The 12325-nt window shown below is 35.5% G+C and overlaps 1 long non-coding RNA gene across 1 annotated transcript in view; it reads right to left on the reverse strand.

The window, feature by feature from the left end:
- Window positions 1–12325, reverse strand: part of LOC141538747 (uncharacterized) — a 38610-nt gene that overhangs the window by 14015 nt on the left and 12270 nt on the right. Inside the window, exons 2-3 of the long non-coding RNA XR_012481118.1 lie at window positions 7982–8118; window positions 1643–1697 (exon numbers count right to left, since the gene is read on the reverse strand). This is a non-coding gene — a long non-coding RNA (uncharacterized LOC141538747). The remainder of the gene's footprint in view (window positions 1–1642; window positions 1698–7981; window positions 8119–12325) is intronic.

A 12325-nucleotide genomic window follows, 5' to 3' on the forward strand; every position in this document is an offset into this window, starting at 1 on the left:
CCAGCTTCTCTTTTCTATCCCTTTCCCCATTCTATATTATTGAATAGCATGAGCAATGAAAGAATGAATTGTAAGACACTGAGCTGCCTACCTCCTATCATATGAGGATAATGTGGTATATCGACATTCTGAGGACTTATCTCACTTAACTGACATTTCTTCACCTTAAAAGATGGTTCTAAAGTGCTCTTCATTTATCAAATTTTCTAATACTTTTTATTATATCCTTTTCTTTTTTCCACTGCTCATTATTTTGTTTTTTGTTTTTTGTTTTGTGGATTTGAGACTTTTGATTGACTACTTAACTTAGTCCAAAGAAATCAATCCATATATCAGAATCATTCATTTTCCTATTTCTTTTCTGAGTGAAAGAGTACTAAGAAACATGTAATTGATATCATTTTGCTTGTTTCCTCAAGAGGTGGGAGAGGTGCAAGAGGGAGAAAGAATTTAGAATTCAAAAATTTAAAAAATTATTGTTAAATTTTTTTACATGTAATTGGGAAACATTTAATGAAATAAATAAAATATATTATTAAAAAAATTATAAGAAAGAGTAGTGAGAGCTAAGTCCTGGTTCAGAAGAAGTAAGTGAGTGAATTTTCTCATAGGTGGTTTTGTAATGCCAGAGAAACTGAGGCAAGATAGAGATTAGAGAGTTTTTAAAAATATTTTATTAATTGGAGAGTTTAATTGACTGGACAGGACTCTCTTTTCAAAGTATCCAGTAATGAATGGGGAAACGATGAACACTTTTATAGCTCTTCAGACAAAGGAGAGGAAAAAGGGGGAAAATCAGGATGGGGGGAAGTTATAAACTTTTACTAAAAGCCAGAGTCAGGATGTTTGAATAACAGAAGTCAAGATGTCTGTGAAGTATCCGTGATAGTCTTATCTTTTGGAATATTTTAGAGGGACAGTGTCATAAATTCTTGGGGGCAGGAGCTAGGAGTAAGGAAGTCTGATCTGCTCCTCATCTCCCATTGACCTTAGAGCAAATGGTCCTCAGTCTTAAGGAACCAGGGGGGTTTTATGACTTAGGGGGCTGAGGCAGGACAGTTAAGGAAACTGAGATAGAGCAATTCATGGAAACTCAGTCAGGACAATGAGGGAAACTAGTGCAGGGAAACTGAGGTAGAACAGCTCAAGGAGACTGTGGCACAACATTTTCCCTATCCAGAAGAAGATGAGTCATCCTACTGAGAGATAAGATGGATGGAAAGAGATGCTCAGTGTGGCCTGTGCCTGTGGAGGAAGGTAATTTGCTCCTGGGTAGGGAATCTGAGAGATGGATTAAGGAGGTACCCAGATTATGGGAAGAGAGGCTTGTAACATTAGATAATAGGATTTAACCTAGCAGGATGCTGTGACATTGAGTTTAATAGACTGGACATTTGGACTTTCTTTCTGAGCCACAAGCCTACTGGGTTCATAATCACATATTTCTTTTTGGTCTTCCTTCAGATGTTCAGTTCCAATATTTCAGTTACTCATCAGGCTTATAATGAAGGAAATTGACCAATCAGACTCTTGGCTACAACTGAATGGGAGATAAAAGGGGAATTTTATGGAAATCAAAAAAGAAATTCAGATTCTCTACACAAACCTTCCCTCATATTCTCCAAACAAGCAGCCTGCTTACCTTGCTAAAACTTCTGAGAACAGTTTTCTTGTGTGAACTCAGGTATCTTTGGGATCTGGAGAATCAAAAAAGTAATAACTAGTTTTTCTCAAAGCAATCTTGTAAATGCAAATATTGTCTTTTTAAGTTTATAGATAAGGAAGCTAAAGAACAGGGAAGAAAAGGATTACTGCTAGAGCTGGAATTTGTCTTAGCACTTCTCATATGGTGGCTGCTCTTCACTTTTATCAATTGCTTCTCAGTTGCTCTTGAATGTAAATTGAATCCTTCAGGTAAGTTCTCTTTGGAAAGGAAACATAAATATAGGTAACGACATTGATTACATAAAATGATTTTATAACATGCACGTTTGCTATAAAAAGCTTTCTCATTTCATGTGTCTTTTATTTGATGCTTTCATCTTGGTCATTTAGCTATGTGTATATTAAAACTAACAGTAACTTCGAAAAATTTTATTTTTTATTAACTATTAATTTTTATTAAATGTTTAACTGCTTAACACATTGCATGGTATTATATAGGTACTTACTAAATGTTTATTGATATATACAAAACACTATGCTGTATCCTACCTCATCATTCAACTGAAATTGTTCTCTAAAAATTATCAGTCATCTTTTAATTGTCAAACATCATGACCTTTTAAAAATCTTCATCATTCTTTTGAAACCACTGATCAATTTCTTCTCAATATTCTCTTTTCTCTAGGTTTTCATGACACTCTCATGATTCTTTTCTTATCTGTTTTTTTCTCAGTCTCCTTTGCTAGATTTTTATCCAGCTTATGCCCATGAACAATGGGTGTCCCACAGGATTTTGTCCTGGGCCTTCTCTTCTTCCTCCAATTTTGTTGTTGTTTAATCCCTTCATTCATTTCTATTTGTGACCCTTTTGGGTGCTTTCTTGGCAAAGATACTGAAATAGTTTGCCTTCTGCATCTCAGTTTACTGATGAGAAAACTAAAGTAATCAGAGCTAAGTGACTTGATCAGGGTCACACAGTTTGTACATGTCTGAGGCCAAATTTGAACTCTGAATCCTGAGAGAAGTTCTCCTCATGATGGGGGCAGTGGCCCCTTTAAGATTCCTTTTCTGATCCCCAACCCCCTTTGGGACTGACTTTTGATTTACAACATCTGGTCAAAACCACCCTTTTGTATTCCAAGGGGAGAGATCTGGATCTGAGCTAATTTGGGCTGTACCCAACCCCCATGCTGGTGGGTTCTGGCCCTCAAGGAATCAATCTGGGACTCCACCCATAGGCCCCTTCAAGCAAATAAAAGAGCCAAGCTGGAATCATCTCTTTGCAGAGAGTTGAAATATGCAAGCAACATGCTTTGCATCACAGACTCTCTGTCCGCCATTTTTGGTATATTTCTTCCTCTATCTAATACCTTTTACTAACCAGACTTTAACCTTAGTTCCAAACCCTACAATAAACCTCTTTTTATCAATCTAGGTTTTCGGGCCTGTAAATTCATTTACAGGGGACTCTTGCGTTGCCACTAGACCTCATTTAACTCTGTATCCTTGTGCCGAATACAAAGGACTTGCAGGGGAGCTCCATTTGACTCCCTGTACCCCAAGCCTTCCACTAGACCTCAATCCTAATTTTATTTATGTACTCCTTATCTAGACCTCACCATTGGTTAGACCTCATCACTCAGATTGCAGATATACCACATTATCTTGGTGTTCTATCAAAGTATTATGGAAGGTGGGCAGCTCAATGTCTTACAGGTCACTCTTGTTGCTCATACTATTCAATAATTTAGAATGGAGAAACGGATAGAAAAGAGAAGCTGTAATTCACTGGGTAGAAAACCGACCTCACAATTTTTCCTCCCATGATTCTGGAGGAGAGAACAAGATGACAATTTTGCCTGACTCTCTCTCACTCAAATCCAATTATGCTCCTGATGTTATTGATCCTCTTCAAGTATGAAGGACAGAGGAATGAACAAACAACAAACTGATTAAGATTCTTCCTATTGGAGCATTGGGGTTTTTTTTGTTTTGTTTCTCTTCCCAGATTATTTTTCCTTCCAAATACAATTCTTCCTTTGCAACAACAACAACAAAATTCGGTTCTGCACATATATATTGTACCTAGGATATACTATAAGATATTTAATATGTATGGGAATGCCTGCCATTTAGGGGAGGGGGTGGAGGGAAGGAGGGGAAAAACTCAGACCAGAAGGGAGTACAAGGGATAATGTTGTTAAAAAAAAAAAAAAAAAACTACCTATACATATGTACTGTCAAAGAAAATGTTATAATTATAAAAATTAATTTAAAAAATATTTAAAAAAATTCTTCCTATTGATTATTTCAAATTGATCCTGTATATAGTTTTCTGATATGTAGGTTTTTGTTTTTTTGTTTTGGTTTTTTTTTTAAATATATTGTCTTTCAGATTAGATTGTGTCCTTGAGGTCAGGGACTCTCTTTTATGGTTCTTTGTATTCCCAGTGCTCAATAAAGTGTCTGATATATAGTAGGCATCTGATGCATGTTTATCAATTAACAAAGTAAATGAATGAAAATAGGGATTCTAAGAGATCAAGTTGTGGAGACAGTGCATCTCAGACTTAGGAGCCAGCTTGTATGAAAATACAGAAACAGATAGAATACAAAATTTGGAGATAGGTCAAAAGAGCAATTCGGCAGGGATATAAGTGCTTGGAAGAAAGAAAGATGAAATATGTATACAAGAAGATGATTTAGAGCCAGATTGTAGAGGACTGAGGATTTATGGTTTTATTCTAGAAGCAGTAAGAAACCTCAAAAGATTTTTTTTTTTTTTATTAGAAGGTTACATGGTTCAACCTGCTTTAGAAAGGTTATTTTGGAAACTGTAAAAGATGTAAAAATATGGGGCAGGAAGCAAAGCTGACTCAGGTTGGCAACGGATTGGATCTAGGAAATGGGATAGAGAGCAGAGTTAAGAGAAATTCTGAGACTGAGAACTTAGGTACCTAATAACAGCAATTGATTAAAATTTATTCAGGATCTACTCTGTACTGGGCACAGGGGATACAAAAAAAGACCAAAAAATCTTGTGCTCTCAAGAAGCTTATATTCTATTGAAAGAAAGAATATGCACATGTATAATTATCCACAAAAAAAACACAAGGTAATGGGAGGGAGAGTCACTAACAACTGAGGAGTTTTAGGAAAAGTTTCATGTAGAATGTGACATGAATTGAATTTTGAAGTAAACTAGGAATTCTTAAGAGGTAGAGGTAAAGAAGGAGTGCCTTCCAGATAGAAGGATAACTTGTACAAAGACAGGAGATGGAGAGTAAAGTATAGTGCATGAAAAAGATTAATGCTAAAAGGCTGAAAAGTTAGATTAAAGCCAATTTGTGAAGGCTTCTCACATAAATATGAAAATTTGAATTTTAGGAGCAGGGATAAATTGTGTAAGGGGGAATGATGAGTCCTGATTGGGCTATGTTGAGTTTGAAGAGTAGAAGAGATATTCAGATAGAAGAGGAAGGGAAGAGAATACACAATTATATATGAGTCACATATCTTCTGTGCCACGTGCTTCACAAATATCTCATTTAGTTCTCACTATAACCCTAATAGGTAGGTGCTGTTTTTATTATTTTTCCCCTTTTTTACAGTTGAGGAAACTGAAGCAAACAGAGTAAGTGGCTTGGTAAGAGTTGTACAGCTAATGGACTTGAAATCTGGTCTTACTGACTCCAGGAAAATCAATTAGAGGTATCTAGTAGGAATTGTAGATGCATGATTGCAATTCAGAAAATTTGGTCATTATATGCAGAGAGATAAGTGAGTATATTAATACAATATAATCGAATATATTAATTCATCAAGAGAGAGAGTGTAAAAAGAAGAAAAAAAGTGACCAGGACAAAACCTTAGAGAATACATGCAGCAAGGAAGCAGAAAATGGTTGACATTTCAGCAAAGGGAATCAGACACATAAAACTAGAACTGAGAAAGAGCAATTTCAGAGAAGTCAGAGGAGTGTATATTCAGGAGGGGGTAGATGGTAATGTCAAGAGACACAAAATGAGAAAAGATCAAGAGTTTTAGAAGCTGAGTTGAATAGAATTGGCTGGAACCCTAGGAAAATTACTATTCTGGTTTGAATATAGCCATAGAAATGTGCATAAAAAGCCAAAAACAATGGCCAAAATCAATAAAGCATCTTTAGAAAGAACTAAGATCAAGAAAACCTTTCACAGTCAATACATATTTTATATACTTATTTTATATGATCTCATTGGTAAACTTGTAGAAGGCAAATTTGGCAAAGTAGTGGGGACAAGAAACCAGACTGCAAAGAATTGAGAGGAGTGGATAAAATGCAATCCAAAATTGGGTCCCAAATCAATTGAGTGGGTGACATGACATCAGAGGTTGTGTTGACCCACTCAGAGGTTGGGAAAAAGACTCATATCCCATACTGCTAATAGTCAATCATAGGGTTTCTTTCTAACACAACTATACCCATACCCTTTATTATTCACTATTCTACACTTTCCCCTTTCTTTCTTTTCTTCTTTATTAACTTTTTCTCCCCACTCCCCCATTAATTTGTTTCTGGATACAGGATCGATTTTGGAATCAGAAAGATTTGAGCTGAAATCTTGCCTCTGACAAATACAAGCTATGGATATCACTCAACTCCTATGTGCCTCTGAGTCTACAAGTCACAGATGAGTTGCTGATATGCATCATAGGAATAAGGAATTTTCTCATTGTGAATTGTTTAGATGGATAAAATCACAAGTTCACTCTTCCCTCTCCCAACCTCTTTCCCACAAGCACTCTATGCATGAATAATTAGTAGTAGAGATGTTCATATAGGCAGAACAAATGGCATTGGTAAAAGCAGTAAACTGAGAACTATCAGGCGATATGCAGGCAGAGAAGGCTCAGTGAAGTTCAGCTACAACGGGATTACTCATCCCTGCCCCCTTAGCAATGTAGGTTCCTGTCCCAACTCTGCATTCACTGGTACTTTTATGGGATAATTCTCCTGAGAAAAGAAAAAGATTAATGAAAAGGGCTACAACTAACATCCTGTCTGATAGGCAGGCAACCACTATGATAGGAATTGCCACAGGCTCTAGCTCTTGGGTAATATAGTCTTGCTAAGTGGGGTTACATAGAGCTCAATATCCTATCAAAACGTCATCTATACCCAGCTCACTGCCAAAGGCAGCCAAATAATTAGGTCAGTGAGTCATCAGGAAATTTACCACAGAACAAATACCTTATGACATCACTATGGCCACTGGTCTCTGTGGAGACAGAACCCTCAGTCATTCTGCTTCAGAAATGGGGAAATTGTGACTGTGGCAGATGGGAAAGAGTATTTTCTTACCTATCCCTCCGACTCAGGGTACATAGGAAATCCACTGTGGTGAAGCTCCTCCCCTTCCTTTTTTAATAGTTAATATACAGGAATTGTGTGTTGTCGGTGACGGGAACTATAGTCATGGAATATTACCAGACCATAAACTTTGCATCTAGCATTAGATGGCGACCAGGTGGCTAGAGAAGCGAACGACCCCCACACCTGTAAACACATAGCCATGGTATTATATTAACCACAGAGATGTCTCAGGGCTTAACGACCCTAGAGACTCAGATAAGAATTGTAACCACAGGATGCTCTTTCCCCTCCTCCTCCTGGAATGTCTGCTCCTTCCTGCAGTCCCCCCCATACCCTTTCTCGCAGGTAGCACATACCTTTACTCTCCCCTGCCCCCTTTTCCCCTCCCAACTTTGTCCTCATGTATTGCACCTAGCTCTACCCTATATAACTTGAGCTGTTTCCATCAATAAATGAGACCTTGACAAGATCTGCTTGGTCTCCCTCTTCTTTCTCGCCCATTCTCCCCCAGGCTGGATCCTCCTCGATTCCTCACGAATGACTGAGTCTCCCGGGACGGGACAGTGTGTACAGGACTTCTTTTAATACTTTGGTTGTGAGAAAAATCACTAAACATTTCTACCATTTTATTCCAGAGAGGATTTCACACACACACACACACACACACACACACACACACACACACGTTATTTTTGTGATAGCAAAAAACTTCTTAAACATTAATTCTTTTAAGAAATCTTGTATATGGCACAGTGGGTAGAGCAATCTGGAGGCAGGAAGACAGTTCAAATCTGGCCTGACACTTATTAGCTATGGGCAAGTCACCTAACCCTGTTTCCTTCTGTTTCCTTAAATGTAAAGTGAACTGGAGAAGGAAATGGTAAATCACTCTAATACTTTTGCCAAGAAAACCCCCAAATGGGATCATGAAAAGTCAGATATGACTGAAAAACTACTCACCAACAACAAAGCAGTCAGGAACAGTTGGGAAATCAGGAAAGGAGCTGTGGAAAATGTGGGGGAGATATTTTTGAGCAGAAGATCTATAGATTTCCCTTGTCATTACTGTTCCTCTGCTTCCTCCAATCCTTCAAAACCTAGGAACAAAGTAGGCACCCATTGATGAAGAATGGGTGAAAAAATTATGGCATTCAATTTATTCGTAATATTATTATTTTGTGGGATGTAAAAAAATTGAAATATGATAAAATATACATGAAGTGATACATAGTAAAAGTAAGTAGAATAACCAAAACAATACACATGATGCTTAAAAGTATGTAAACAAAAGAACATTTTGTTATTGATTATATTCTGACTCTTCCTGACAGCATTTGTGGTTTTCTTGGCAAAGATACTGTAGTAATTTGACATTTTCTTCTCCAACTCATTTTACAGGTAAAGAGTTAAATGACTTGGCTAGGGTCACACAGCTAATAAGTATCTGAGACTAGATTTGAATTTAGGAAAATGAGTCTTCCTGACTCCAGGTCATTCTAGCACCACCTAGCTGTCCTGTCTTTCTAATAACCTTATTCTCAATATAAACAAAATAAAACTCCATTCATCATGTTTCCTCAAAAACCTTTTTATGAGTGAGTAGAACTAAAAGAACATTGTTACACAGTAACAAGAAGATTATGTGATGATCAATTCTTGAACTTGGCTCTTTTCAACAATAAGATGATTCGGTGTTGATCAGAGAAATGCAAATCAAGACAGCTCTGAGATACCACTACATACCTCTCAGATTGGCTAAAATGACAGGAAAAAATAATGACAAATGTTGGAGGGGATGTGAGAAAACTGGGACATTGATGCATTGTTGGTGTAATTGTGAACGGATCCAACCATTCTGGAGAACAATCTAGAATTATGCTCAAAAAGTTATCAAACTGTGCATTTGATCCAGCAGTGTTACTTATATCCCAAAAAGATATTAAAGAAGGGAAAGGGACCTGTATGTGCAAAAATGTTTGTGGCAGCTCCCTTTATAGTAGCAAGAAATTGGAAACTGAATGGATGCCCCTCAATTGGAGAATGGCTGAATAAGTTGTGGCATATGAATGTTATGGAATATTATTATTCTGTAAGAAATGATCAGGAGGAGGATTTTAGAGAAGCCTGGAGAGACTTACATGAACTGATGCTGAGTGAAACAAGCAGAACTAGGGATCATTGTACATGGCAAGATTAATATCATATGAATGATCAATTCGGATGAATGTGACTCTTTCCAATAATAAAATGATTGATGCCAGTTCCAATGATTTTGTGATGAAGAGAGCTATCTACACCTAGAGAGAGGACTGTGGGAACTGAATGTGGATCACAACATAACATTCTTACTCTTTTTGTTGTCCATTGGCATTTTGTTTTCTTACTCATTTACTTTCTTCTTTTGATCTGATTTTTCTTGCACAGCAAGAGAAATTGTATAAATATGTTTACATATGTTGGATTTAACATATATTTTAACATGTTTAACATATATTGGATTGCTTGCCATCTAGGGAAGGAGGTGGGGGGAAGGGGAGAAAATCTGAAGCACAAGACTATGGAAGAGTCAATGTGGTCAAATTATTTGTGCATATGTTTTGAAAATAAAAAGCTTTAAAATTAAAAAAAAAAAAAAATAAGGTGATTAAGGCCAATTCCAAGAGATTTGTGATAGAGAGAGCCATCTACACCCAGAGAGAGGACCATGGGGACTGAATATAAATCACAATATAGTATTTTCTTTTTTTCTTTCTTTTTTCTTTCTCACTTTTTTTTTTCCTTTTTTGATCTGATTTTTCTTGTACAGCATACGTAGCATATATAGAAGACCTGTACATGTTTAACATTATTGTATCACTTGCTATCTGGAGGAAGGGGAGTGGTGGGAAGGGAAGAAAAAAATTTGGAATACAAGGTTTTGCAAGGGTGGTTGTTGAAAACTGCATGTATTTTGAAAACAAAAAACTATTATTTAAAAAAAAACTTCTTCATTGCTATTCTTTTATATTACTATTTACTCATGCTGTCATTTTGATAACTTGGAAACAGGAGTTGAGTGAGTTGACTAGAGTCACATAGCTAGTAAGTGTGTGAGATTAGATTTGAACTCAGAAAGAGGAGTCTTCCTGATTCTAAGTCTAGCTCTCTAACCACTGACCCACCTGGCCTTATTAAAATTTGTATCTGCATTAAGACTTTTGATATACCCTGTGTATGTAGATGTTTTTTCCCTAAGTAGACTATAACCTTCCTGAGAACAAGGATTGTTTTTGTATTTATATCCTCATCATTTAGCAGCATACCTAACACATATCTTTTTTTTTAAATAAAATTATATATTATATATTTTTTAAAAATTTTATATTTTTTTCAGTCAGCAAAAATCTGCCTTCTCACCCTTGAGAACTAAAGAAAGACAAGACCTGTTACAAACATGTATATGGCATGGGCCATATTTTTTAACAATTAATTCTTTCTGTACTCTGAATCATTTAGTTCTCTCTCAGGAAGTGGATAGCATATTTTTATTAGTCTTCCGCATTATACTGATAAAAATTTCTTTCAAAATTGTTTGCTTTTATCATATTGGTGTCACTGTATACATTTTTCTCCCGGTTCTATTCACTTCACTCTGCACTAGTTTATGCAAGTTTTTCCCAAGTTTTTCTAAAACCATCCTCTTCATTATTTCTTTTTTAAAATAACTTTTTATTTTCAAAATATATACGAAGCTAGTTTTCAACATTTACCTTTGCAAAATCTTGTGTTCCAAAATTTCTCCTTTTTCCTCTACCTCCCTCCCTTAGACAGAAAGCAATCCAATATAGGTTAAACATGCAGTTCTTCTGAACATATTTCCACAGTTGTCATTCTTCATTATTTCTTAAAACATAATAGTATTCCATCACCCCATAGCTTGTTCATCCATTTCCTTGGGGATATTCATTATTTGCTACCTCAAAAGAAAAATATATGACTTATTTTTCTCTAGTCTTATTTCCTCTTTCCTTTCTCTCCATAGAATATTCCTTGGTTCCCCTCCCTGTTTATTCTTCTCTTGATATCAAAGAAAAAACAGAACCACTCCCAGACTTATCTAATTTGATTCTCTTTGTAACTTTTAAAATGATAGGACTCAGAACATCATCTTCTTAAATGAGAACATATACAGTTTATCCTTGATTAAGCAATTATTATTGTTCATTCATGTTTACCTTTTTGCGTTTTTTCCAATAAATCTTAATTTTTTTTTCAATGTTTTCAATTCAGTTATTTTTGCTAAAGATACTTACATTTTCTTTTATTTTTTAACCTTTTGAATTTGTTTTAATACTTTTTGTCATCTCATTAAGTCACTGAATTCTATTTGGTCTGTTCTAATGTTCAAAGAGTTTGTTTCTTAAAGTTTTGAGCTTCTTGTGAAAAGCTATTATAGGAATGTTCAAAGTCCTTTTCTTTCTCCTGCCTCTTTTGGTTAATATTTGCTTCACCTGACCAAAACCTGTCCCATGGGATGTAAAATTTTACTTAAGAATCTTAAACATTCCTTAGATAAGAAAGTGAAGGTAGAATTCCAACTGTCCCTGACTCCCTGGGGACAAATAAATCCTTGTCTTTTTAAAAAAAACTTTTAAATATGTCTTAATCTGTAACCTGACTTAGTTTACCTACAAAGTGTGTTTGATGAAGTTTGCTTCCTTATATAGAGGGCAAACCAGATTTTGACTGTTTAAATTTGTAAAATTGTTATGACATTGAATAAATATGAGATTATGGACCTATCTTTTCCGTTAGCTTTTATGACAAAATTGCAATATGTGAATAAATTATTTCTCTGTTACTCTGACATAATTTTGCCTATTAAAAATCTTGTCAGAGTTCTCATAATTGTTCATGTTTTCTTTGAAGCCTGAACCTATGTTTGAGCAAAATAATAAAACTGAGGTTTTTACCTCGATAATTTGCATGTTGAGTTAAATATATATATCTGTCTGTAATTATCTAACATAAACTCAGAGAAATTTCTCCCATAACATTATCAATCCCTTTAAAATGTTATTTATAACTCATTTCTTTTCTAATTTTTTTCCTTAATTGCTCTCATTTCATTTATAAAAACATGTAAAACTTTTAAAAACTCTTCATATTTTCTATAATTCTACTTTAGTTTTTGACCAAGCTGTGTTTTTCTGAGGTTTTGCTTGTACATGTTTTGAAGTCATTCTCTTCTTCTATACTTTGTGTTTTGACAACTCTACCATCATAATACCTCACTATGGTAAAGTTCTCTTTTTTTTGTTTACC

The sequence above is a fragment of the Sminthopsis crassicaudata genome, chromosome 4, assembly GCF_048593235.1.
Source record: "Sminthopsis crassicaudata isolate SCR6 chromosome 4, ASM4859323v1, whole genome shotgun sequence".
Lineage (NCBI taxonomy): Eukaryota > Metazoa > Chordata > Mammalia > Dasyuromorphia > Dasyuridae > Sminthopsis > Sminthopsis crassicaudata.